General features: G+C 41.9%; 1 protein-coding gene across 4 annotated transcripts in view; it reads right to left on the bottom strand.

Moving 5' to 3' along the window:
- The window catches only part of atxn1a (ataxin 1a), an 80,095-nt gene that overhangs the window by 7,347 nt on the left and 49,840 nt on the right, over positions 1–22,908 (bottom strand). For 3 of the 4 annotated variants that reach the window (XM_044053263.1, XM_044053261.1, XM_044053262.1), the window contains one exon: positions 13,883–14,000. The gene's annotated coding sequence lies outside the window, so the exon portion shown is untranslated. Of the gene's footprint in view, positions 1–2,822; positions 3,159–13,882; positions 14,001–22,908 lie in introns of those variants that run through there. The other variant, XM_044053264.1, reaches the window with a different exon arrangement.

Here is a 22,908-nt window from a genome sequence, read left to right as displayed (position 1 = left end):
TGACTTTAACTAATACTGAGATCCAATAACATGTGTGTAGATGCAAATCATAATTATTGAGTATTTTAACCAGAATGACTAGTTCAACCAGGGTCAACTCCGCCCAGGTTTCCTGTTATGCTTATCTCGTTCTCTATGTGTGTGTGTGTGTGTGTGTTGGATGAAAACATCTTGCATCTAAAAGCAGATTCCTGTGATTTAAGGAGTGCTGCAATGCTACTACAACACAACTATGGCCGAGGAATGAACACATGCAAACTCACATGCAAATACACAGCACACACACAATCACACACACACACACGTTGTCAAGTGGAGCAGCCATGACTCAGACATGTGTTGAGAGGTACTTTGGATAGCTGAGCTTTTAGCACCGAGAAACACTCTCCCTCTGCTCCTCCTCTCTCCCCGTCACTCTATCTCCACTCATCTCCTCTCCATCCTCAACCTGCCCACCTCTTCTTCTTCATTACTCCATTATCCATTATCATTCTTCCATCTAATGGTTTTTACGTTGTTAATCTTCTGTCTCTCAGTGTCTTTGCTCCCTCTCCCTCGGCATCTGTTCACATTTATCTTCGGCTCGTCTCTCGTCCCTCATTAACTGTTCTGCTAGTGCTCTGTCAGGCTCTACAGTTGGTAAAGACGGACGCAAACAAGGAAATAAGACCTATTTGTCAGCGGGTAACTGCCAAGCTCGTTGCCAAATTAAAATGTGGGGCTATTATGTGTCTGAGATGAGCTGAAACGACACTGACAGTCCGTGCACGGCGCCGCAGATACGCTCATGTCACTTTGACCAGTGGATATGTCACGTTACTGCTACATTCAGTTTGTGTAATAAGGTGCTGCAGCTGTCAAACAACTGCACAGGGGAGATTAGATATTCACTCCATTATCTCCCACTTCTACAACGTGAGACAACAGCGTTAGTGAGAAAGTAACGCGCACAAAGGAGGTTCGACAGTGTGGGGAGACTTTCGTAGCTTAAATGACAAATAAAGAACACAGCACAGCTGCAGCAAAGACCTACAAATAAGAGATTACCACTCCACTGAAAGCGACACTCAAACACACAGTCGCTGAAAAGCTATGTCACCTGAATCTTGCTGAGTGTTCAGCGTCAGTGGGTGTGTGTGTGGATATCAGATGACCTGTAACCCAAGCTGTCTGTCTTCCATGTGCTTTGGTCTCTCTCTCTCTCACACACACACACACTCACTCACTCTCTCTCTCTGTGGGACACTAGTGACATAGTGAGTTGGTGTGTGTGTGTGTGTAATCTGAATCGTTCACTCATGCGCTATACTATTGTCCTTCTACGGTCAAAACAGTCAACGTGTGTACATTTCACCCTCTCACTCCCACACACACACATTTGTTCTCAGTGGATGTCGATGACGTCTTTCATGTGTAAAACTGGGATGTTCAAAGTAACATTACACATACAATTTTTCGCTAACTTGTATGTTAATCTATTATTTATGAATCCTTTGTCCTTTGTATTCAAGCAGCACTGGAGTGCTTTGAGGTTTTGGCACCAGCACTCCATCTATGCAGTGATATCACTGTAACTATGGGTCATTTACAATAATTACAACATGTTTTACGATAAGAAATGACACTCATCTGCACCCTAACATTCACCAAACAGCCAACATGTGAAACGTAAGGGGGTGAAGAGTCATGTGTTGTTTATATCTCATCTCTTATTTGCACTATTGACTATTCTGAGTGATTATCATGACATTTATGGCTTTGACTGAGTTTTCCATACAATATTTTGTTGATTTTGTTGATGCAGAATTCAGAATAATGAGTTATTTTAATATTTAATATTATTATTTGGTCTACATTTGTTTAAGTGCTGTAGCGACATAAATAGTGCGTGTTGAGGCTCCACAGAGAGTGTCTGTTCCATCTGAGTTTGTGTGAGTGTGTGTGTGTGTGATTGCTCAGTCATAATCATAATCATGATCAAAGGGATAAGTCCAACGTGATGTGTTGTCTCACTGCTAAATATAGTGCGAGTGGAAAACACAGTGCCGCAGGCTTATTCTTCTTCTTTTTTCGCCCCTTTATGTTGGCTCCGTGTGGTTTTTCATTAGTGCGAGTGTGTGTGTGTGTGTGTGTGTGCACATTACAGGGATCTTTGCCAGACTGGGAACTCTGACAAGACTGACGCTTTATTCACTGTCACTCTCAGCAAGTGATTTCACACAACAAGACACAACAAAACCGACATACTGTACGGAGCACAAACACAGGACTATGGTAAGACAGTGAGGGTGTAATGGAGTATCTGCCACTGACAGATGGAGACAGAGTTAGAGAAGGAGGGCGAGAGAAAAAGGAGGGGTGACAAGAGGGGAAAAAAAGGAGAGACGAGAGCAGAGGAGAGGAAGAGAGAGTGGTTAGGAGTTATACAAAGAGAGACAGAGATGGAGAGAAACAAATGAGTGCCAGAAAAAGAGAGTCTTTTTCAGGAAACAAACACTCAGGCTGTGTTGCATGACTTGCAGTTTCTCACCCCTCGACAACCCCGAGTTTGGGAGGGTGACTGACGGAGGGGTGGTGGGTGGTGGGTGGTGGGGCACAGTCTAAGAGAGAGAAATGCTCGAGGATAGAGTGCAAGTGTGAGAAGAGAAGAGAAGAGAAGAGAAGAGAAGAGAAGAGAAGAGGGAGAAACTAGGGCAAATGCAGTACGCACTTACAAATGACATACTGTGATACAACAATTCAACTATTCAGCGCGCACGCTAACTCCCTCTCACTCCCACACACACACTTCATTCAAAGTAAACTGTGTGAAGTGTACTTACCAGCGTAGCAGGAGATGCCCACTTCTGCACCATGCTCCCTCTTCTCTCTCTCTCCCTCTCTCTCATTCCTTTTCCTCCTCCTTCGTGTCCCTTGTAAATCGCCCTAGAGTCTCACTCCGTCTCCGTCTCCCTCTCTCTCTCTCTCTCCCTCTCTCCCCTTCAAGCGGAAAATCCCGAGCAGATTCAGTGTACTTGTGCTACAAACTGCTCTCAGGCTTCCTCACCCTCCACACACACACACACACATAACCAAGATCCCTCTCTCCTAAATCTTGACAGCAGGGCAGGAAGATCCCTCACTACCACAGACACTCAGCACTCAAGTGACCTCACACACACACACACACACACACACACAATATTGGTAGCATGTACTTGCACACGCCCACAGGGAGGGAGTCCCGCATGCAGAGCTCCAACGTGTATTATGCAAGGGTTTGAATGCGAGCCAGAGCTCACACACTGCCTCCCCACACACACAAACACACGTACACACACACAAACACGCACACACACACACACACACGGCCCTTCCCTCCCACGGTTTGCTAGGCCAACTTCATCAGGTATTCATTCAAAAAACACACACGCGCCAGCTGGCTGTACGCCCAGAGACCGCTTACAAGCAGAGAAAGAGAGTGGGAGAGAAAGAGAGGCAGAAAGTGAGAGAGGGAGAGAGAGAGTTACAGTGGGAAGGGCAGAGAGGGGAACTATGGGAGAGATAAAGGGAGGGAGGGAGGGAGGGAGAGCAGTGGTGATTAAAGAGTGACACATGGGAAATAAATTGATATGTTAGCGATCTATAAAGTGTCACACGCTCATTTCAAATGTTCATCACGATGTGTGGGAGGACTACGTGATGGTGTCTCACCATCAGACTGAAAAAAAAAAGAACACACCCTGATATTCATTTTAAAATTATTATATAGTAAAGCAGAACATCAATTAAGTGTCATTTGGAAAAAAGCTGGAATAAGCAAATGTTTTTTGCGGGAAACTAAGAAGTTTGCACGTCTCCCGGAAATCACAGAGGCGCATGCCGGCATGTTTACAATATGTAAAGTAAATACAGTGTACACAAGACACTGGTTTGAGAGGGAAGACATCACAACAATAACATCAATGAGAGGAACACTTCGGTGTTCCCTCTTTTGCAGACAGAGTAGCATGGGTGTACTTCCCCCCTTCCTCCACTAGATGTCACAACCGATCTCCACACAGACTGTGTGCGGCAGTCTATTTCAGTGAGTTAGCTGACCTAGTTAAAATACCATTTGGAGGTAAATATAGTTGAAATGTGCTGCTCAATACGAAGAGTTGTAGCATGCAAAGGGAAGAAGCACAGCACACACACACACACACACACACACACACACACACACACACAAGAGCTGAAATTATTCCCACTAGACTGAGTGGTTCTAAACATGCAGTAAAAACACATCCTGTTTGTGTTACTTGGCCTTCCTCTCAGCCTGATATCAATCCTGTGTAAACTTCAGATATTCATGAACTAACGACTGCAGGGTGGAAGACTTTTTCTGCTTTTAATGTGGGTTAAAGTCTGCGAGAGGACATCATTTATATCCAGGGAGGCTCGGCTGCTTATAAGAGGAGTGAAAAGTGGTCATTGATAATGTCTATGTGGTCTTTTGTGTTTTTACTTTGGAGTTGAGCAGTCGAGAGCTTCTATCTCTATTTTTGGCCTGTTATGAGTTGTTGTTGTTCACGTTGATGATATAGTTCCTGATTTTCAACAACAATAAAAATGGCCACATATTGCAAAATGTCCTTCCTGTTTTGAAACCAAATCACGCACTTGTTTGGAAATCCCTTTTTTAACATAATTTAGTTTTTGTTTTGTTTTTACCTGCAGATTTTTAAGTCAGCTATAAGAGTTATATAGAGTTATAAGTGACACAATTGAGTTATGAGTGGAAATAATCTGGACGCAGAGATGGTGAGACAAGAAGAAAAGTTAAAACAGAACAGAAACAATACACAAGCGTAAGTTAGAGCCATAAAGTGGATTTAACAGATACTAAGAGAACATCAGAACTAGACCATTCATCAGATGACCTCAACAGCATGGAAACATTTGTCTGTTGCCTTGGCAACCAAGTGGAGCCTCGCAGCACTTAATCATAATTCATTTGTGTGGGTTTGTTTACAATCTGCCTTCAACTGGCAGCAGTAAGGAAAAGAGAGCGATAAAGAGACTACAGGGAAATGACAGGCACCAAAAAAAAAAGAAAAGAAAGAAGAGATTCAGTCCAGTAGTTCAGACTTCAGTGTTTACTCTGGAGATATGAGGTTCCCTCAGTCCATCTTTGTTCAGCCACTCTGTCTCTCCATCTGAAACCGTCTTGGTTTGGTCAGACTGAGGTCGACACACGTCAATGACTTCTTATCATTTCTGAAATAATAAACCAACCTCCACTTCAAACCTCACAGTCTCACAGTGTCCCTTCTCTTTTTGAATTTTTTTTTTTTTTCCTTTGTAAAAGATCAGGGAACTCAGCATTACTTTATTGAAGTCTTTTATCCTGGCAGACAAATGAAAACAGATTATTTTCCCGTTTCCTGAATTGTCATACTTCTCAGCTGTGACTTGCTGAGTGGAGTCTGTCTGCAGTGTACAGCATGTGCAGCTGAGGCTTCACATACAATTAAAAACTCCAGCAACTCAATCCATTTAGACTGGATGAATGGAGCGCGGTGACGTTTTCCTACAACACACGCTGCTCCATTCTCTGCTTCTTTCTCTTTTTTTTAAATTTCATGCGTCTTTCTGAGTAGAGAACCGTCTGAGTCGCAGCCAGTCACTAAGGAAACTGATGAAAAGCTTCTATATATATATATACACACACACACACACACACACACATATATCACAGACACCTCTGCTCTCTCTCTCCCTCACTTACACATACTCTCACACTCTCTCAGTCGCCTACGCAAACTTCACACATGCTGCGGTTATGACAAACGGCAACCCCTGCCTTCCCACTCGCTTTACCATCTACACCTCTACCCTCCTCTCTTTCAGCGAGAGCCTCCTGTCTATCTGCGCCTCGCCATCTTCCCTTGGGTGCATGCATGTGTGCATGTGTGATTATTTGTGCAGTAGTTTGTGAGAGAGCAGGTGCAGAGCCATCTAATGGCCACATACCAAACACACACACACACACACAGAAGCATGTGCGATGTCTGCAGAGCCGGCTTTATGACGGCACAACCTCATTACAGCCCTTTAATCACATCATACCAAAGTTCTTTTCGTAACCTGCCATTCATAACCTTTTTGTCATTATTGCATAATGAGGTTAACAGTGCGCTCTGAACCAGGGGTTAATTTACACACACACACACACAAAAACACGCGCACACACTCTACAAATACTTCATCTCTTCATTCTCTCTCTCACAAACCCTCTGCCAGGCTGTCTTAACGTGCTGGCACCGCAGCGTGTTACTCCAGTCTAAGCTACTTCTCATTCACAAACCTACTAACCACACAGACTATTATATCCCAAAGAGGTATTCATGTGCATGCGTGCGTGTGTGTGTGTGCGCATGCGTGTGTGTGTGTGTGTGTGTGTGTGTGAAGAGGATTAAGGAGGGACTGGAATGGATGTAAATCACTGCTAAGCTTCTCTATGCTGTATAATCCCTCTGAGTACACACACACACACACACACACAAACACACACACCCGAGTGTGTACACATACAAACACGTATGTTGTCCACATGCACACGAATGACTTGATGTTCTTACCGTTGCATTTCCACACACACACACGGAGGCAGCGTTCAGAGACTTTCAGAAAGCACAAACATGGAGCCACAACGACACACAACACACACAAGGTTGAAATATAATATCATTTCAAAGACAACACATAATCTGACTTGTTATTGCATAACGGGGAGGAAGTGAGACATGTGGAAGGGAACAAAGTTTGACAATCAGTGAAAAGAGCCCATTCAAACACTCACAGTGGGATTTTCTTTGTTTTCAGAAACATTTCTCCATATGATTTCACAGGGCTGTTGGGAATGTTGGTCCTCCACTATAAAAAGTCTACTTTATTGCTTTGATTTGCCTGATCACTGTTTATTTAAAGCGTGGTTACATGGTAAGATACAAATGTAAGACCTACAGTATTAGAAGCTGAAACGGAGGTTGAGGATTTGACATTTTGCAGGAGGAGTGACTTCTGTGTGGATAATACAACATGAAATAAATCATTGAATTAATAACTTCCCAAACTATGTTCATTACTCCTTTTAATTCATATACTTGCAGACATTATTATGATTATGAGGTCAAATATGTTTGGGGGTAAATTGGTGTGTTTCCGGGGTAAATTGGTGTGTTTCCACGGTTATTTTGCTTTTCCATTAGCGATAGTACCTGGTACTTAGTACCTGCTCAGGCGGGGTTCCAAGCGAGCTGAGGCGATACTATGCGTCAGACTGCCGTGCGCTGATATCCGTCACAAGAATAAAACGTACAACGAACTGTAGATCAGTTAAAAAGACTTAGAAACCCTGAAAACGCGCGTTAATCTCCAACATATAGCAAGGAAATGTCTAAAATCTCAATATTTAACAGAGGAGTCTGGTGTATTTAGTGACAGCACTGCTGAAAGTCTCTGAACAGTGATGAAGTCTGTGCTCCGTCATGGAGGAAGTACTGAACAAATCTTTTTAATGAACTGATTCTAATGATTCAGTCACACTGTCACTCGTCACTCGTCACTCGTTTGTGTGTGTAAAACAAAGTCACGGCAGTTTCATGCGAGCCGCTGTAATGACTCCGCCCACATTGAGGAGGTACTATATTGTAATGGGAAACCAACCAAAACCGCGTCGAGGCGAAGTGAGGCGAGCCGAGCTGGGACCATGTAGTGGAAACACGGCACATGAGACACAAGAAGCAAAACGAACTTCACAGCTTTAAATGACAAAAATATAACCCTTCTTAAAAGGATGCTTTTTTATATGTATCTACTGTGCAGAACATTGCTGTTGCAATCACTTATAAGTTAAAGACAGGTTGAGGCTGACGCGTGTGATGTGTGAATGAGGCGACGCGGAGCACAAAAACACCTGTGTAACACAAAAACACACTGCCGTTTGATTTCCTTGTCAGCAAAAACACAGTCTTTTCTTTCACATGTCTATAAAGAAGAAGAAAAAAAGACTCACACAAGCAATTGTATCCACACACACACACAGAGAACCATGTTGTGTGTGTGTGTGTGCTGAAGGTGAACTATCCCACCACTGTGATGGGCATAGAGAGACAGACTGGCACTAATTGGCATGAATGGGCATTGGAGAGGTGGGCGACTGCTCTGCATGTGTCCTTGTCTGTGAATAATGTGTTCCACCTTTTCAAAGGCGCACAGACAGAAAATGTCAGACAGGCAGCGGCGGCAGCACTCGCCGAGCACGCACACCCAAACGCATTCATCAAAGCCACGCACAGATGTGACACCCTCGAGACTCAACAGGGCACATACGCAGCGCACACCAGAGCAACACAACAGACCATCATCACAAACAACAGCCGAGCCACACACGCACGCACACACAACACAATCACAACACACACCGCGGGTGTCTGAATGCTGCCCAGCAGAGTCTCCTCCAGAGGCCAGAATCTACATTGTGAAGGCAACAATAAACTTCGCTAAAATACACAAACCCACATGCGTGTCCTTTCATGCTACTGTAAACACTCCATCGTATATAATCATGTTGCACTATGTTGATTGCTGCCACGCTCCCACAAGGGAAAAATCACTCAAAGCAAAAAGACCTCTTTCCACACAGGCTTATTTTTCTTGTGCTGTGAACAAAGGGGGCACCTTTTTTTGTGTCTAAATAGTTGGAAATACTGCACCATAGTGCACCAAAATAAAACATAATTGTTTTTTAATTTATTTAGAATGAAAGGTTATTGAGATTGCCAACATCGTTGTCCTACAAGAGTATTTCAGTACCAGGGAAATTGGCAACCCATCGTGAACTCAGCCATTAGTTTGCAAACTGCTGTTTTTAAGCCTTGAGTCCTTGAGTCGTGCTTTGGATTTGGAGCTAAAAGTAACTAAAATGGATGAGGAGGTGGAGCACAGAGTGGAGCAGGCTTTCTTTTTTTGTTTTGTTATAATCAGACCATGATGATACATTGTAGTTGCTTTTAAAAGAATATATCTCTGAGTTTTTGTTATGATGACAAAAAACTTTTGTTTTCATCCATCTTCTACCACTTTATCCTCCACGTGAGGGTCACATGGAGACAAACAAACATCCACGCTCACACTCACCGTCAATTTAGAGCGTCCAATTTGCCTCACCCTCAAATCTGTTTTTGGAAACCCGAGAACCTGGAGACACACGAGGCGAACATGCAGAAAGACCCATGTTCCGACTGGATCGTGAACCCGACTTAGGTTTCCAGTGCAGTCTGAGCATGCATGACAATTCATAATGACCCAGGTCATGTGCTGTACTACTACTTACTGCTATCTGTGTGTGTGTGTGTGTGTGTGTGTGTGCATCCTGTTTACACGAGCTGCATTATTAAACTTCAGGCATGTTTTTTAGTCACTCTGAGGGTGATGTTCTGCAAAGAATCACTTACGCCCAAGTCTGCAGGGACTAAATGTAAGTCAGTGCAATGTCTTCCTAAGTGACAAAACAAAGTTTGTATGAGTGAGTGTGTGTGTGTGTGTGTGTTTGTAGAGGAGAGCATAATGGAATGCCACAGCTCAAGAATTGCCAAGAGCACTTTTCCCATGCGCCAGGGAGCCAAGATTTCCCCAACCATCCAAGAATAGCACAGACTCTCTCTCTCTCTCTCTCTCTCTCTCTCTCTCTCTCTCTCACCCACATACACAAATGCTCACACATTTTACTCTCTAGATTCAACAAGAAAGAGGGGAATAGTGTGAAGGATGAAAGAACAGGCTCACGATTCAGCCAGTGCAGTCAAAGAGACAGATTGAAGGGGGGGAGAAAGGGAGCAAGACATTATTGTCTGAAATATTATACTTAAGTTAACCTTGTGTGCAGAAATTAGCAGTAGAGTGGTATTGTACATGTGCCAATAGTCAAATATGCACCCGAGTAACATTGTTTTGTTCAAAATACAAGAATACAGAGGCTACACAGCTGACAAGTGAACGATGCAAGTGTAAGACGAGGTTATAATAGTTTGGGATTTTTGTTTTGAATTTGTTAGCTAGTTTTTATTCTTTGTAAATATTTAGTTTAGTTTTTATTGATGTTAGTGTTAGTTTTTTTTGTAATATGGAGAAGCCATTAGGCAGGTGCAAGATTCAAAAAGGTCATAATACATGAACATAACAACATAACCCTCATGAGCCACATCACATCGTTTGTGAGCCAGGAGTCTCAGGAGTGAACACACTTCATATGAACCCCTAAAAGGATTATGTATGAAATTCATTTATAAAGACGATTTTAGTTAGTTTCATAGACACACAATTCAGTGTCAGTTAGTTATGGGTTTGTTTGTTTGTTTTTTAAACTCTAGTTTTTAGTTTTTATTTCAGTTAACGGAAATGTGTTTTCAATTTTAGTCTTCGTTAGTTTCCGTTCCCGATAATAAACTTGGCGTAGGATCACAGAGGTCAATGTAAAACATTCTGCTCTATTTGTTTTCTATTACAGAGTCGGATTAAATTTTTTTATTTGATGTTTTCAGATTTAATACTCATAAAACTTGACAGAAACGGCTTTTGTTTTCCCTGAAGGAAGTGACCTTTACATTGACTTTTTGCCAATTTTATTGAAGTTTTCCAATCCCAACCTCCTCCTCTGCTGTTGTTGGAATGAGACATGTATCTCAGATCCACTGTCTGATGATTGAATAACATCAACATTTATGTAAAAAGTTTTTAATATTTTTTGGGTTAAGTTTGTCACACTGTGTTACATGTAGCCATTGTCTTTGTGATTGGATTGTAAAATCAGATTCACGTGGAAAACACTGGGTCATGAGTCCAGTCTGATCACCTCTCCACGGGTCCTCGAAAAAGGTGTATAATTAGAATATCACGACTGACAGATTCCTCTGCAACACACGTGGGATTACATGCATTCTCCATAATTTGCTGTAGTCTCAAACATAATTAACCCCAGCTGGGTTGAACGGTTGTACAACATGAATTGTACTCATTTAGGAGACACTGTTTACACCGTATATATTCTTCTCCTGAGATTTAAAAATGAATATGAACAAAGTACTTGTGTTCTGACTAAGCCCTGCTTTGTAGTTTCTTTATTTTCCCTCTTAAAAACTGGAGAAAAGCAGTGCTTCAGTTGAGGCATTACTCCTGGTTTGATTGAAATGAACTTTAATGAACCTTAACATTTGTGATTAGACTAGTTTAAGTTTCTCTCTGCCCGTTCTCTCTCTGGTAAAGTTCCTCATCTGTGTACTACGGTTCAGAAAGATAACCGGTTGGATTTTCTATACACGGTTCATCATCAGATTCATAGTCAGACGTGTTTGTTTGTTTAATTTCCCTCACTCTCTCTGATTAAAACTGTTGAAACACCACGATTTGGGACTTGCACGGCTGCGTGGCGTAGTGATACGGGCCAGAAAATAGTGCCCAACTGTTAGAGCAGAGGTTTTATTGTTCAAACGTGTGAACATAACATATGCATGCATGCTTGTGGTTCAAAACCCGTTAGTTATATGTCCTAAACTCTCTCCCAGGACTACTTTCTCGACTCAGAACTGTGTCACAATCTTCAAAAATCCAAACTATCCCTTTAAAACGGCTTCTCTGTGTTTGTGTAATTTCTTTTTTGCTTTGATTACAGAGCATTTACATTAATAATCTGCACAAACACGGGTGAACAGCAATGCACAGCAGCTACAGTCCCCACTAAACTGTCTCTGTGTGTGTGTGTGTGTGTGTGTGTGTGTGTGTGTGTGTGAGTATTTAGCTCAGAGACACCCGCCCCCCTCCAGCGTTTCCAGAGCAGAGAATGCTGCTGAATTTTACATGATTTGAAACCTAATTTTTAAACACTTAGCAACTGTTTTAATTATCATCTTCCTGTGGGGTCAAGAAGGTAGAAGAGATATTTTTATCACTTTATTCAAACTTTTTTTTTTTTAGCTTATAATTTGCTCTACAGCAAAGGCTGACGCCAGTATAATTTGCAGCATAGTACTTTGAGACCTAACCCAAATTATTATCTCGACACTCGACTGTGAATTAACATATATTTATCTTTTTCAACGTGCAGCATCACGCTGAAGGTAAGTTTGTTATTGTAGTTACCATGTCTACTTTTTAACACTCACGGCAGCAGTACATAAAATATCCCTGTGAGAAAGAAGCAAGTGGAAATAGCACTCGTTTCCAAATGTGTACAAAAAAAAAGTTTCATGACTCAGTGGAAAAACAACTATCCATCACATTAGAGAGTTCAGATCCTTGACCTGCACTGATATTTGCTATGTGGAAATGTCTGCAAGCAGCATGATCTCTATCAGCTGGTGCTGGTGCTATTCTGCATGTGTTCACTGAACAATGGGTCACAGTGAAAGAAGAATTACTCCACGAGGGATCAATGCTACTACGAGGAAGAAAGGCTGCATGTGCTGCTGGTATCTCGCAAAAAAAAAGAAAAGGACAGAGAGTAACATCACTGGTAATTTGAATGGAGTTCAGAAAGAGCGCTTATAAGTAGACTAGGTATTTCCCTTTTTTGCTAACTGACTGTAAAAAGGTGTCACGCATGTTATGCACTAAACATTGCTGCTGCAACAAAGAGAGGGAGAGACGCAGCCTCAAAGGCAACCCACTGTCACCAGGCAGACCAGCTTTCCCTTACCCTAAAAAATGCCTTCTCGTCCAATCAGGTTGTGGAAGGGATACAAACTCTGTTACCTCTGCTACACTGAGGGCCTGCTCGCCTCGCTGGAAGATGCCTTTATTATCATCATCATCATCATCTCCATACCGTTTGATCATCTCTACTGTATGTGCATCACATGAGAGAGAATATGGATAATAAAAGTAAGTCATTAATGTAAATGAGACTACTGTAGACGGATAACGCCATAACCTTGGTTCATCCGCTGTGTGCCGTGCACGAGCTGCCGCTTCACTCGCATTAATATCAAATGGACTTAATGCGCATCTGCACTGTGACCAGGGTGACAGGTTTATCAGGAAAACAAGGCCCGGGGCTTTGAATAAAACACAAGGCTGTAAAGTCCTTGATGTCACAGCTAATAACGTCACGTTAAACACGAGAGTGGGAGCAACTGCTTTCAAGTTAAGCCACAGCAACACGATAGCAGTTTGTCAGTAATGATTTAGTGGCAAACAGGAAACCACCGTCCAAGCTCAACTCATAATAAACAGTCTTAATAATAATGTGTGGTGGCTAATGTGAGCTATACAAGGTGATCAGTAAAATCTTTCAAATCAATTCTAAAACATACAGTGAGCCAGTAAAGTGTAGCAGGACTGTGGTCATGTGACAATGTCTGTAAACCCTTCTTAAAGTGCAATTGCACTTTGCGTTACCATAATACCAGAAACATTCCAGCGGTTTCTGAAAGCTAAGAAGTTGTTATTACCGTAATAACCACATGTTGGCTGTTAAAGGACGCCGGAGAATCAGCGTCTTTGACACCAGAGAGTTGAAAAAGTGCCAAATATTATTCAAAATATGTTTGATACTCTTCAAATTTCAAAAACACACAAAATCTGGTGTCTACAGTGTTTTTTTCTAAATAAAACCTTTCATTTTTCTTCATTTAAAAGGCTTAATACACCATTTCAACGTGCAGCAAGTTGAAAATAACTGCCAGTTATTCTGGAATAATGGGGCAAAAACCCTTACTCACAGGATATTTTTTGGCCCTTTTATGGTTAAAATAAGTCTAAAAGTGCAGACGGACATTTTGAGGCTGTGAGATATGCTACACATGATCAGCTATGAAGTACTGACGACCATGACTTAGATGTTGACAGTAAAAACTATTCTCACCTCATTCGACACAACTCCTCCAGACCGCCTCGAGTTTGTCAGCAGGTGGTACAGCCCATGGAGAGGGTTCCAGACTTTCCCAGAATGCAATGTGTTGACTCACGGACTCCGGCAATCCCTGGAGGATGACAACAACAGCAACACAAGTTTATAACTAAACAAGGGGGAGGAGACTTTTGCATGGATAGCATGAATGTTGTCTACATAGCGCATCGTGTGCACAGTATGACAGGATGTGACTGTGTTGTGTGAGCATAAGGAAGTGCGCACAACACAAGGGATTTGGACACACAACTCAGAATGTGTCACACAGGTTTCAACATCAAGCTGCGCATAATAACCCGGCTTTAATCCACTGTGTCACAAAAGAATTCAGTGACGAATATTTATGATGGTTCATAGCTTTACTTCATTTTTTAAACTTTTACTAAACCTATATTTGTTTGACATGTCAAACATTAAAAGAAACAAACTACACCATTTATTTTAAAGGGCCAAAAGCACTTTTATTCCCATTATTCCTGCTCAGTGTTCTCACTTTGAAACCTCACATGTATTTAATAATTTAACTGTGCCTGTAGCTTTTATTTACTTTCCTCTTAAGAAATGTCACGTCACAACAGTCGGCATCTGTCATACGTAAAATAAAATAAAAACTCCAGTGTACCTTTAAAAATGAACTTGCAACAAGCTGACTTCAGCAGACACCCACACACACACGCGGGCGGGCATAAGACACGGACCAGCCGATCGTCAACAGTGTCTCCTCGCACTCTGAGGGACTAATTAGGCAGGTGGTGGTGGTGGTGGAACGATGGGGATGTTATGGGGATACAAGAAACATGTTCCCTGCTGTTAGTCAGCCGCAGCGTGTGTGCGTGCGTGCGTTTGTGTGTGATGTCAACATCCTACTGACCCAAATCATACATATCTGACAGTAAAAACAGATTCATGAGGGAGGTGTGGAGCTGTGTGTGAAGTTTTTGTTTTGCTGTTGCAGCTTATAGAAGATCAAGGAGAAAATGATAGTAGATGACAGTTTTTTTAGTCTGTGCCACATTAGTAACATTAATAAAAAAAAATAGGAAACAGGCTTTTTGAGTTGCGCACGATGACACTATTCTACCAGGGATTAAGTGCGACGGTTCAAGGAGGTATGATCATGGATGAGTGAGCTGGTCTGGTGTGTCAGACACTGGAAAATCAATAGGCTTCAATGGGAGGATATAGAGAAGTACATTACCAGCCTTTAAGTTATGCATGGAGTCAATGTAGACACATAAAACTGGCACAGCAAGCAGTAGTGTTTGCATGCATGTGCTAAAGATGTTAAGTGTATATGTAATGGAGTGTTGGGGGGGGTGATGTGTGCTGAAGCCATGGATTAGCACACAAACTGGCAAAGGAATCCATCATATGGTATTAAACAGGCAAGGGAGAAAAGGGGAACAGGGATAAGAGGAAAAATGAGAGCGAATTAAAAAGAGACAAACGATGACAAAGAGGGGAAAGAGTAAAAGAGAAAAGAAAACGTGGACGAGAGGAGAGGAGAGGCGATCCAGAAGTGGGTGGGGGGGGGGAGACAAAAAGGAAGACAGATGGAGATAAAGAAGGACAGGACAGAGAGGAAGAGAGAGACGGAGAGTGAAACAGATGGTGGCAGAGAAGAGGCAGATAGAAACTCAATAGGAGCACAAGACTGGCTCAGCCAGTGAGGCACGGCGGGGAGCACAGAGAGACGAAAAATGTCAGTGGAAGAGGAGGAGGGGGAGGAAGAGGAGGAGGAAGGGGATGGTGAGAGGCAGAACACAGCAGAGGAAATGATTCAGTCCAGAATTTCATGGAAAGTACTGTGATACCTGGTAGAGATATTACAGATGTAAAGTTCAAATATACTCACTTTGTACTCCAGTATAAGAAATGTATTCATATTTGTATATTTGTACATCATCTGAGTGGCCCTCTGTTCAGTTCACTGCAGTGTGACCCCTAAAACTGAAGAATCGAAACGGAACTCCTCCCTCATTCATGTGATTATTTACAAAAAAAGACGACATAACATCATACGCAGAAAACTGCGATCCTCAAAATGTGACACCAAGTGAAAGAAAACGAGCCAGGCAGCGTTTAAGTGGTGACAATATCATCAGGTTTGGAATAATGAGTGATGACAGAGGTAGTGGCTCCTAGAGGAGAATAACCAGCATCTCTTAAAGTCCCACACTAACACCATTAAGTGAAGAGAGTGCACTATGAATCTGATGCGACTTTAAATGCTCATAAATGAAATATGTTTTCAGCCTGATTAGATGTTTCTACCCCACAACATAAACAACTCTGCAGCGCACACGCACACACACACACACACACACACACACACACAAACTAGACATTTTGTCTCAATCCATCACGTCTAAACCAGAAATCAGGCAGGCTAAATTAGTCATGAATAGCTCAGTGTAAACCACATTAAGTGAAAGGCTGATTGAATCGCAGAGCACAGTGAAGCAGACAGCTCTGCTGTGTGTGTGTGTGTGTGTGTGTGTGTGTGTGTGTGTGCGTTTAGTGCTTTGAGTTTTGTAGCTACATTAAATTCATTTAGGAGATGCTCGACTCTAAAGTGACTTACAGTAAGTGCTTTAATCTCCGCGCAAACAAACAAACAACTGTGCGGCGATAAAGATCAAAAGGCGACAATATGCAACATGTCTAACAAGTGTTTTTTGTGTGTGTGTGTGTGAGTGTGTGTGAGTCCCTGCGCTGGCATGATTACAGCAGGAATACTTGTGTCCACTCAACCTTCACTTCATCTGTTTAAGTGTCTGCATGCTTACCATTCTCGCTTAGCCAAAAACCCACAATCACTGCTGCCAAAACCTTTACCACTGAACAAGCTTTGGCCAACAGAGCAGTCGCTTCTCTTTTTTTTTTTTTTTTTGGTAAATGGCTGCAGACTGTGGAACCACAAGTGCTGCATTTAAAGACCGACATCAGCAAAAGGCGGATCTAAAAATGCTTGTGAAGGCTGCATTTCCGAGTAAAACTCAGTTAGAGCGTAAAATACAGTCAAATGCAAGGCTGTCCCAAATATACTCGTCATATTTCATGCCTACACAGTAAGGGCTGGGTCCATTTAGACTGTTACCAGGAAGTCCCTCATCGTAAGTGTCCAGGCCAAATTTGAACAACAGATCTATTTATAATGTACAAATGACTTTCTTGACAATACACATGATCCTTTATTAATGCCTCAGATAGCAGAGGGAGTTCGTTTTGAAGACAAACATCTACCCTGACACAATGGCATGTCCTGTTTCACCTAAGACGTTGAAACACAACATCCATAGTGGTTTTAACCCTTAAAAAACGGAGCATTTCGGCTGCTTTTTTCCATTACTTTGTTTAAACGTACAGTGTATATACAGAGGCTATAAGAATGTGCAACATATCCTTTTTTCAGCACAACCTATGCAATCTGATGAATAAAATAATGTTCATCAACTATATAAACACACCTGAGCAAAAAGTACTCATAATGTTTTACAATCGGATTGAATTTGTGAAATTTGGAAATGCGTCACGGTTCAAAGTTCACTTGGCTCATTTTTATGAACAAAAAAAGGGTCTAATTTTGTGACCTCTGCACAATAAGTGCTACTTTATATCACTATTATACAATGAATCATAACTCAGCAGCATTAAACACACACCTCCAGAATGTCCATATAAGGAGTTGTGTCTTATTCCCACGGCAAATCACCATGGGTGCACCAGCGTGAGCATTAAGGGTTAATATATTTTATTGAAGACCATGTGTCAAACAACATGTCCTCACTGCTACATCATAAAAGGAACCTCACAAATACATCATTTATAAGTATCAATACAAAGGTTAGATGTTAGAAATGGGCACGACTGATTAGAAAGAAACGGTTTATTGAAAACCTCCACATTCCAATATCTGTGCTTTTCTGAACACAGGGACGTGTGGAGGTCGCGTCAGCGCCTCGAGCATTCAGTTCCTCTTTCTACTCACTGAGACCAATTACGCTCGCCGTTAGTGTGACACATTCGCAGGAACACGCACAAATAGACGGAATTCTTTCGAGGCTGATGTAGTGTCTGACAGCTGTTTAGTCAGTTGAGGGCGGCTGAAGAATGTTTTTGTACATGTGTAAAATGTGATTGTCCGTCACTGCGATGTAAGGGGAAATGCCTTCCTCAACCACAACTTTCCTGGACTCCGACACACGGCAACTGACATACCACAAGTGAGAATAAGCCGTCTGGACGTCCGAGGTAGTCAGAGCCGGGGAGGAATGTTATCTTTGGTGCTCACATGTCTGGAAAGACCAGTGTCCTTTACTTTATTTTCGGATCGAACGCTCTCCATTCCTTTGATACTCAAGTGTGTAGACGGCACGTAGCTGCGTTTGCCTGCTTCAAAAGAAGGCCTCTAACTGACCCAAACTATTTTTATAACCACTTGTATAACATGTTGTAGGGGAAAAAATAAAGACAGAGCACATGCTGTGAAGCAAATAAAATTCATTCAGCTCAGGAAAAGATAAAAGAAAGGTCAGCATGTCCGGATTTACACTGCTCGCTCTTGTCCTCTGTCCAAACTCTGCTCAATATAACTGTCCAATCGGAGGCTTCTGTGACAGACACTGTTGTCAATTTATTTCTTTATTAAAAATACACAGAATTCAGGTGTGCATTTGGCAATAGTAAGTCAAAGTTGGAACACGACAACTCCTCAGTTATTTAAACGTGTCATTATCTAAAAAAAAAAACAAAAAAAACGACCGATTGACAAAATACTTCTTTCTCTATCTAAAATGAAATGTGTGGTTTATTGGCGTATCAGCTTAAGGAGACTGCTGCAGTTTCCATGGCTTCTTTCACTCGCCGGGTTTCACTTGATTGATTATTCACTCACACACACACACACACACGCTCACCGCCACTCTGTTACCACCCATGAACACACCCTCCTTCTATATGCGAGACAATGTCTCCGGTTGTATAATGATGTAGACGGGGCATGGTGTCCTGTTTGAGCTTTACTTTGTAAGGTCGGATAAGTTGTGGGTGGAGCGGTGCACACACACACACACACACATTCTTGCACACAGAAACCAGGAGAAAGGACATTTGTCCCAAATGAAGACAATGCACCAAGACAAATCCAAGACCGTGTGTTAGTGTTAAGATTCTATGTTAAGAGGGCATGCAGAGAAAATAGGAAGTGTGCGCTCTGTGCCAAGTCTCTCATTGGCAGGCGCACAAGGAAACACACACACACAGCTGAGTGTTTTTAATTGGCCACTGATTCACCAGTTTAAGTTGTTACTGCTATGTTAACCTTACTGTGCTGGCCCACTGCCCTAAAGCAGAAACACAGCTGGAACTGGAGAGTGCGGCACGCATGCTAAAGTAAAAAATAATACAACATGGTGTCTTACACCTACTGACCTAAACACTATTTCATCCCAGGATATTTTTAACCCTTTAACAGCAAGCGTATCGCAGACATCACGTTTGAGCAAGTGCACTTTGCATTACCGTAATTACGGCTTAATTATTGTGCTATCGCTGTTGCAGGAAGCCGCAGAATCAGCGTCTTTATCACCATTTTTTTGGCCTGCTTCTGGACACAAACTCAAACAAAGGTTACTTTAAATATGCGTTATACCGTTTAAAATTTCAAATTTAACATACAAAATCTGGTGTTTGTGTACAACTGCAGTGTTTTCTTCCTCAATAAAACATTTTAAATTGTTAATACACCACTTTTGCATGCCGTAAATCATAAATAACTGCCAGATACTGAAAGCTATTGTGGAAAAATGGGCAAAAGCACTTACTCCCAGGATAATTAAACACATACATTTTGAGGCGAATGTGTTAAAGGGTTAATAATTCCTTGTTTTTAAATGTGTATGTGTCACACAGTATGTGTCGCTGTTGTCTGCAGCCGCACAACACAGATGTATCACTGACAGAAATGTTAAACAGACATCTCCACACATATATCTGTTCTCCTACATAAATGAGACATTACAGAGGTTTTGCAGGCCAGCTGTTGCGGCGGTGCCGCTCAGAGGCTGACGGAGCATAATGAGCGTGAGTGTGTGACTGTGTGTAACCACTTGGGTGTGCTGCCGAGCATCACAGAAGCGAGGGAGCAATACATATTCTGGAAAAAAAAAAAAAAGACCAGACACTTGGATTTAGGGGGAAATTATGGTAGGGGAAAAAAAACTTGATTTGATTCTGTGTATGGTGCATTTAGTCTATACAGCAGTTTGAGTGCGTGTGAGAGAGATATTAGAGGCGGATTGCTTCTCCCCTGTGATATCCTGCAAGGTAATGACAATCACCTCTCTTTCCTCTTGCATACTAACACACACACACACACACACACAAACCAAGGTCAAAACACAGAGGATAAGTGCGGTGTGAGTGAGTGTATGTGTGTGTGTTATGACATCATTACTATAGCCAAGCTCTGCAGCTGAAAGATGGAGAGAGAGATGTTGTTATGGTCAGTTACACTGTGAGCTCATCGCCCATCAAACAGACAACCGTGTCACTGTTGCTGTGAGTGAGTGTGTGTGTGTATTGTCACGTGAGCTCACTTTATGTTGTGTTCGTGTCTCTCGAGATGGAACAGATCAGCCGGCCTCGTGCTCATAAAAGAGACAAACAACGACAAAGATCACACAGCCGACATAAAGTCTCTCACACACACACACGTATGTGTGCTGGGGAATGCTGGGGAATATATATGTGTGTGTATACATATATATACATATATATACACATATATATATATATATATATATATATATGTATGTATATATGTGTATATATATATATACACATATATACATATATACACACACATACATATATATGTGTATATATGTATGTATGTATATATATATATACATATATATATTAATATCACACATACCATACACTTGCCTTACAGAAAATCAATGGGACGAGCAGATTGCTTCACACACAGACACACAGCGGTAGCTTAACATGTGACACGCTGCCATCTTTCGTCGCAACTATTAAGACGCTGCTGTGCCGCGTAATTACTGCAGCAAAGTTGCCTCGCGTCTACGTCCGTACATTGAAACGGTGATTGTTCACAGCGTGTTTTCCTTCAGCGTGTTTCTCACACTCGCTTATATTCAAATCAGCTTCATTTGCTTCAGTCAATGTTTAAAAAAAAAGAAGCTAATTTATGACAATTTGTAACAGAGAGATGCAAATTCTTGAAACATTAATACGTGTAATTAACAGTAACAATAATAGCTCATAGGAAATGTGCAAAAAAATGAAAATGTATATAAGCACTTTATGTAAATTAGGACTGTCATTAGATTAAAACATTTTTTACTAATTAATGTCACAATTTGATATTCGTTCATCTAGATTAACCGCAATTAAAAGTTTGCTTTTCTTCTAATGACTGAATTAACGAGTAATCACAAAAGACAGTGTGCGTTTCAGACACCAGTGTTCAATTGTATCTTTCTTTGTAAACACAGAACTACACACAAGAGAGACTCAGGCCTATGAGCTCAGGCCAACCAGGTAAAATAAAGGCCCAACATGGACGCAACAAGAATGATGTGTTAACATCATCACAACACAAAAATCCACCCAAGAATGTCCACATCCATGCCTAGAGTGGTTAGTTCGCCACTTAGTTTCCACTCAGAATGACAGTATTTCTGGTTACTTTTTACACATTATATTTCATTACATGTGGGACACGTCTGAGTCTCTTTCTAGGTAGTACAACACTGACCTGGCCTGAAAGAAGAGGAGACCTATCCGTTTACCTATCTCACACATACACACTGACCCACTTCTCGGATGACCGCTCATTGAGAAACGGACGGCGGGCGGAGACACGATCGCACCGGCACGTCACAAACAAACAATCGCGGTCCGGCCCGCTCTGATGTCACCTCGGCACCTCAACACAATGAGGAGTCCGAGAGGAACTGATGACTCAACGGGAGCTCAGAGGGCGATGATTAACAAAACTCCGTCCTTATCTCGTCAGTCAAACAAAAGACAGGTGAATAAGAATTGTGTGTTTGGAAATGCTGGTCTGCTTCTTAGAAACTGGACATTTAGCTTTGGTGATGACAACGATGATCCGAAGATAGTTTTATTTGACTGATTTAACAAAGGTAATTGAGTGCCACTGCTGAGAAAAATGATTTGATAGACCTGAGGAAGCATGTCCCACGTCGTGCCTGAATGGCTGAATGAATAAAACATGCTGCGCCTGTGTGTGTTGGTATGTGTGTTATTGTCTTTTCTTCCCTTATTTCATAAATCACCAATAGCAAGTAACAGAGGGATAGGAGAAGACTCTAAGATGATAGCCTGAAGATGCTTGCTGATTATGGCCTTGTGGTTATAGCGGCTATGAAGGTCACAGGCTCGAATACGAGTGAAGAAAGGGCGACGACATCATCTTTTCTCTCCTTTGAATCACGATTACTAGCTGTACGGTCACTTTTTGGAGGACAATCCAGTTAGTTTACTGGCACCTGAAGTGAGAACATCAAAATTAAATCTCGGATTAAATAACGAGACTAAATAGAGGGGATAATGGCAGATGCGGCCCGGGTGACGCCAACAAGAATGAATAAAAAAAAGAGAAATGGAGAGTTAAGGCAGAGTGAGATAAGGAAAAGGAAAACCAAGTCTCCCTCTCTCATGCTAAGATCTTCACAGACTAATGCAGGACTCCTGAGACACACAATCGCACACTCAGCCGAGTGTGAGACGAGCTCTGTGCGATCCTACTCTGAAATGGACGGAGAGAACTGAATTAGATAAAACAGCCCTGAAGATGTGATGGACGGACGACAGCAGGTACGATGGCACACAGATAGAATCATCACGTGTGCATTTATTAGAAAGTGAGGGAGAAAAATGTCAATAAAAGACTTTACAACTTTATATAATCGATGGATGAAATC

Source organism: Solea senegalensis, linkage group LG20 (assembly GCF_019176455.1).
Source record: "Solea senegalensis isolate Sse05_10M linkage group LG20, IFAPA_SoseM_1, whole genome shotgun sequence".
Taxonomy (NCBI): Eukaryota; Metazoa; Chordata; class Actinopteri; order Pleuronectiformes; family Soleidae; genus Solea; species Solea senegalensis.
The sequence above is the reverse complement of the archived record's forward strand: the minus strand, read 5'-3'. Positions and strand labels throughout refer to the sequence as shown.